Source organism: Suricata suricatta, chromosome X, assembly GCF_006229205.1.
Source record: "Suricata suricatta isolate VVHF042 chromosome X, meerkat_22Aug2017_6uvM2_HiC, whole genome shotgun sequence".
Classification (NCBI taxonomy): Eukaryota; Metazoa; Chordata; class Mammalia; order Carnivora; family Herpestidae; genus Suricata; species Suricata suricatta.
Window position 1 is genome coordinate 56,042,460 of NC_043717.1, and position 6,994 is coordinate 56,049,453.

Sequence of the window (6,994 nt, forward strand, 5' to 3'; positions counted from 1 at the left end):
TCAACCACAGGAAGAAGTCTGGAAAACCTCCAAAAATGTGGAGGTTAAAAACTACCCTACTAAAGAATGATTTAGTGAAGCAGGCAATTAGAAAAGAAATTAAAAAATATATGGGGACAAATTAAGATGAGAATACAACAATTCAAACTCTCTGGGACGCAGCAACGGCAGTCTTAAGAGGAAAGTTCATTGCCATCCAGGCCTACCTCAATAAAATTAGAAAAAGCACAAACTCAAAACCTAACAGAGCACCTAAGGAAACTAGAAAGGAAGCAGCAAGAACACCCCAAACCCAGCAAAGAAATCAAAGCAGAATTAAACAGGATGAATCCACAAAAACAATTGAACAGATCAATGAAACCAAGAGTTGGTTTTTTGAAAAAATAAACAAAATTGATAAACCTCTGGCTAGGCTCCTCAGAAAGAAAAGAGAGGACATGCAAATAGACAAAATGATGAAGGAAAATGGATCTATTTCAACAGATACCTCAGAAATACAAGCAATCATCAGAGGTTACTATGAAAAATTATATGCAAACAAACTGGACAATCTAGAAGAAATGGACAAACTTTTAAACTCACATCCACTATCAAAATTCAAACAGGAAGAGAAAGAAAATCTGAAGAGACCCATAACCAGTGAAGAAATCGAATCAGTTATGAAAAATCTCCCAACGAATAAAAGCCCAGGTCCGGATGGATTCCCAGGGGAATTCTACCAGACATTTAAAGCACAGGTAACACCGATCCTTCTTAAGCTATTCCAAAAAATAGAAATGGAAGGAAGACTACCAGACTCATTCTATGAAACACATACCACTTTGATTCCCAAGCCAGGCACAGACCCAACAAAAGAAGAGAACTACAGACCAATATCCTTAATGAATATGGATGCAAAAATACTCAACAAGATACTAGCAAATCGAATTCAACAGCATATAAAAAGTATTATCCATTCTGATCAAATGGGATTTGTTCCTTGGTTACAAGGCTGGTTCAATATTCGCAAATCCATCAATGTGATACGTCACATTAACAAAACAAAAGAAAAACCCATACACTCCTGTCAATAGATGCAGAAAAAGCATTTGACAAAACACAACATCTCTTCTGAAAAAAAAAAAAAACCCTCGAGGTATTCTTTTTCTAATATTTTTACATTGTAGTACTTGTTTGGCTTGTTGGGGGTGTTTGCTTATTTAATACATTCCATCAGGGACAGAAATTACATGCTGTTTTTTCCCCCCATAGGAAGTGTGTCTTGGGTTTTTCCCTTATTATTTTCTTTACTTTTTTTTTTCTCTTCTTTTTTTGGTGGTGGGGGTGGTTAAGTTTAAATGAAGTTGCTTTTACAACACCAAAGACTGAATCATCCCTTTCCTATATAAAAGGTAGCTACTTTTTTGCATGGACCTCAAGTATATTGTAGTATAGAGGTGGAATTTAAGGAAAGGTACTAAGCAGGCTGTGTTTTAGCTTATGGGCAAGTAAAAAATTGTATCATGTATCTTGAATGTACCATAGATAAGCTGCTATATAATGATTGCCACTTCAGATAGCTGTGAAATTAGGTGATTAACTAGTTGTTACTTAACCTTCTAATTTCTGTATGTCTAATTACATGAAATAGAAGTTGGGGTTTTGATTTTTTACTTTGCTTTTCTGTTTGGAGTGTCATTGTAACTACTGTATTGTAAATGATGGAAAATAACTGCATAAGTTTAAAAAAAACCCTCGAGAAAGTCAGGATAGAAGGAACTTATTTAAACATCATAAAAGCCATTTACAAAAAGGCCACAGCCAATGTTATCATCAATCGAGAAAAAGTGAGAGCTTTTCCCCTGAAATCAGGGACACGACAGGGGTGTCCACTCTCAATACTGTTGTTTAACACATTGTTGGAAGTCCCAGCATCAGCAATCAGACAACTTTTTTTTTAATTTATTTATTTTTTTAATATTTTATTGTCAAATTGTTTTCCATACAACACCCAGTGCTCTTCCCCTCAAGTGCCCTCCACCATCACCACCACCTCTCTTCCCCCTTCCCCCCTCCCCCCCAACCCTCAGTTCATTCTCAGCATTCAATAGTCTCTCAAGTTCTGCATCCCTCTCTCTCCCCAACTCTCTCTCCCTCCTCCGTTCCCCCTGGTTCTCCATTAGGTCTCTCTTGTTTTCCTGCTCGACCTATGAGTGCAAACATATGGTTTCTGTCCTTCTCTGCCTGGCTTACTTCACTCAGCATGACACCCTCAAGGTCCATCCACTTTCCTACGAAGGGCCATATGTCATTCCCTCTCATTGCCATGTAGTACTCCAACTTTTAAAAGGAAATAAAAGGCATCAGAATTGGCAAAAAAGAAGTCAAACTTTCCTCTTTTCGCAGATGACATGATATTCTCCATGGAAAACCCAATCGACTCCACCAGAAGCCTTCTAGAACTGATCCATGAATTCAGTAAAGTTGCAGGGTACAAAGTCAATGTACAGAAATCAGTTACAATCTTATATACCAAAAATGAAGCACAGAAAGAGAAATCAAGAAACAGAACCCATTCACAATTGCATGAAAAACCATAAAATACCTAGGAATAAACCTAACCAAAAATGTAAAAGACCTGTATGCTGAAATCTATAGAAGACTTATGAAGGAAATTGAAGAAGACACAAAGAAATAGAAAAAGATTCCGTGTTCATGGATCAGAAGAATAAATATTGTTAAAATGTCATTATTACCCAAAGCAATTTACACATTCCATGCAATCCCCATCAAAATTGCACCAGCATTCTTCTCAAAGCTATAACAAACTATCTTAAAATTCGTATGGAACCACAAAAAACCCCAAATAGCCAAAGTAATATTGAAGAAGAGAACCAAAACGGGGGGGGGGGGCATCACAATCCCAGACTTCAACCTCTATGACAAAGCTGTCATCACGAAGACAGTATGGTATTGGCACAAAAACAGACACATGGACCAATGGAATAGAATAGAGAACCCATAACTGGACCCACAAATATATGGCCAATTAATCTTTGACAAAACAGGAAAGAGTATCCAATGGAAAAAAGACAGCCTCTTCAACAGGTGGTGTTGGGAGAGCTGGACAGCAACATGTAGAAGAATGAAATTAGACCACTTTCTAACACCATTCACAAAAATAAACTCAAAATGGATAAAGGATCTGAATATGAGACAGGAGACCATCAAAACCCTAGAGGAGCAAGCAGGAAAAAGCCTCCTTGACCTCAGCTGCAGCAATATTTTCAACACATCCCCAGAGGCAAAGGAATCAAGAACAAAAATGAACTACTGGGACCTCATCAAGATAAAAAGCTTCTGCATTGCAAAGGAAACAATCAAAAAAACTAATAGGCAACTGACAAAATAGGAAAAGATAGTGGCAAATGGCATATCTGATAAAGGGCTAGTATCCAAAATATACAAGGAACTCACTAAACTCCATACACGAAAAATGAATGATCCAGTGAAGAAATGGGCAGAAGACCTGAATAGACACTTCTCCAAAGAGGACATCCAGATGGCCAACAGACACATGAAACGATGCTCAGCGTCACTCATCATAAGGGAAAGACCAATCAAAACCACACTGAGATATCACCTCACACTGGTCAGAGTCACTAAAATGAACAAATCAAGAGACTATAGATGCTGGTGAGGATGTGAAGAAACAGGCACCCTCCTACACTGTTGGTGGGAATGTAAAGTGCTGTAGCCACTCTGGCAAACAGTGTGGAGGTTCCTCAAAAAAACTATCGGTAGAACTCCCCTATGACCCAGTAATAGCACTGCTAAGGGTTTACCTAAAGGATACAGAAGTGCTGATGCACAGGGGCACATGTACCCCAATGTTCTTAGCAGTACTTTCTACAATAGCCAAATCATGGAAAGAGCCTAAATGTCCATCACCTGATGAATGGATCAAGAAGATGTGGTATATGTATATACAATGGAGTACTCTATGGCAATGAGAAAGAATGAAATCTGGCCATTTGTAGCAAAGTGAATGGACTTCAAGGTTGTCATGCTCAGTGAAATAAGTCAGGCAGAGAAGGACAAATACCATATGTTTGCACACATAGGTCTCACATGAGAAACCTAACAGAGGACCATAGTGAGAGGAAGGGTGAAGGAGAACTAGGGAGAGTGAGAGACACAAATCATGAAAGATTATTTAATACTGAAAACGAACCGAGGGCTGAAGGGGGAGGGGGAGGGAGGGAAGGGGGTAATAGTCATGGTGGGGGGCACTTGTGGAGAGAAGCACTGGGTGTTATATGGAAACCAATTTGAAAATAAACTATTAAAAACAAGAATTTTGAAGGTGGCAACAGAAAAGAAGACAATTACATACAAAGGAAGCCACATAAGGCTGTCAGCTGATTTTTCAACAGAAACTTTGCAGTCCAGAAGAGCATGGCACAATATATTCAAATTGCTTAAAGGGAAAAATATGCAGGCAAGAATATTCTGTCCAGAAAGGCTATCATTCAGAATAGAAGGAGAAATAAAAATTTCCCTAACAAACAAAAGTTACAAGAATTCCTGACCATTTGGGGCGCCTGGGTTGCTCAGTCGGTTGAGCAGCCACTTCAGCTCAGGTCATGATCTCACCACTCATGGGTTCGAGCCCCGCATCAGGCTCTGTGCTGACAGCTCAGAGCCTGGAGCCTGCTTCAGATCTGTGTCTCCCTCCCTCTCTCTCTCTCTCTCTGATCCTTCCCTGCTCATGCTCTGTTTCTGTCTCAATAATAAATTTATAAAACATTTAAAAAAAAGAATTCATGACCATTAAACCAGCCCTACAAGAAATGTTAAGGGGAATTCTGAGGGGAAAACAAAAATCATAAGAAAGAGGAAGAAAAATAGGAAGCACAAATGCAAAAAATATATATCTGTAAAAACCAGTCAAGAGAAGCACAAAATAAAAGGATGTAAAATATAATACCAAATATCTGAAATGTGGAGGAGAGATGAGTAAAGAATGAGTTCAAAATTAAGTGAGCTTAATATAGACTGCTATATGCAGAAGATGTTATATATAAACTGAATGGTAACCCCATGTCAAAAAACATAATATATACCCAAAACCTAAAGAGTAAGGAATCAAGTATGTCACTAAACAAAGCCAACTAATCATGAGAGAAGAGAGCAAGAGAATAAAGAAACAGAGAGAAACTACAAAAACAACCTTAAGGGATGCCTGAATGGCTCCGTTGGTTAAGTATCCAAATTTTGGCTCAGGTCATGCTCTCACAGTTCGTGAGTTCAAATCCCACATCAGGCTCCACGCTGAGAGTGCAGAGCCTTCTTTGGATTCCCTCTCTCTTTGCTCACCCCCTGCTTGCACACTCTCTCTCTCTCCCTCTCAAAATAAGTAAACATTTAAAAACTCTTAAACAAGGAACAAAAGGCAATAAATACACACTTATTAATAATTTTCTGAATGTAAATGAATGTAAATGGACTAAATGCTTCTATCAAAAGACATAAGGTGACAAAATGGATAAAAAACAAGACCCACCTATATGCTGCCTACAAGAGACTCATTTCAGACCTAAGGACATGCTGATTGAAAGTGAGGGAATGAAGAAATATTTATCATGCAACTGGATGTGAAAAGAAAGTTGGAGTAGCAATACTTCTATCGAACAAATAGACTTTAAACAAAAGGTGTAACATGAGACAAAGATGGACACTATATATACATAAACAGAAAATTCCAACAAGAAGATATAACCATTGTAAATATTTATGTACCCAACATGAGAGCACAAAAATACATAAAGCAGCTAATAAGAAAACATAAAGGAAGTAATTGATAGTAATACAATAATAGTAGGGGACTTTAACATCCCACTTACATCATTGCATAGTTCATCCAAATAGAATATCAATAGGGCAACAGTGACTTTGAATGACACATTGGACCAGATGGATCTAACAGATATATTCAGAACATTCTATACTAAAACAGCAGAATACACATTCTTTTCAAGTGCACATGGAACATTCTCCAGAATGGATCACATATTGGGCCACAAAATAAGTATCAACAAATTCAAAAAGATTTAAGTCATATAATGCGTCTCCCCTGACCACAAAATTATGAAACTAGAAATCAACCACAAGAAAAAAACCTGGAAGGCACACAAATACATGGAGGTTAAATAATATGCTACTAAGCAATGAATGGATCAACCAAGAAATTAAAGAGGAAATCAATTAATACACAGAGACAAAAGAAAACAAAACACAATGGTCCAAAGTCTTTCTGATACAGCAAAGCTGTACTTAAGAGGGAAATTTATAACAGTACTGGCCTACCTCAGGAAGCAATAAAAATTACAAATATGCAACCCAACCTTACATTTAAATGAACTAGAAAAAGAACAAAGTCCAAAACCAATAGAAGAAAGGAAACAATAAGGATTACAGCAGAAATAAACAAAATAGAAACTAAAAAAATATTATATTTCAATGAAACAAGGGAGTTTGTTCTTTGAAAAGACCAACAAAATCAATAAACCTTTAGCCAGACTCATCAAAAAAGAGAGAGGGGGAGAGAGACAGGACTCCAATAAATAGAACAAGAAACAAAAAGGGAGAAATAACAACTGACATCACAGAAATACAAAAAATTGTAAAAGAGTATTACAAAATATCATATGCCAACACACTGGACAACCTAGAAGAAATGGTAAATTCCTAAAAACATATATTCTCCCAAAATTGAATCTTAAAGAAATAAAAAATTTGAACAGAAAAATGACCAGCAATGAAATTCAATCAGTAATATATATTTAAAAAAAATAACTTCCACATGAATGAAACTAGACCAATCTCTTACACCATACACAAAAATAAGATCAAAATGGCTGAAGGACCTGAATGTGAGACAGGAAACCATCAAAACCCTCGAGGAGAAAGTAGGGAAAAACCTCCTAGACCTCCACCGCAGCAATCTCCTACT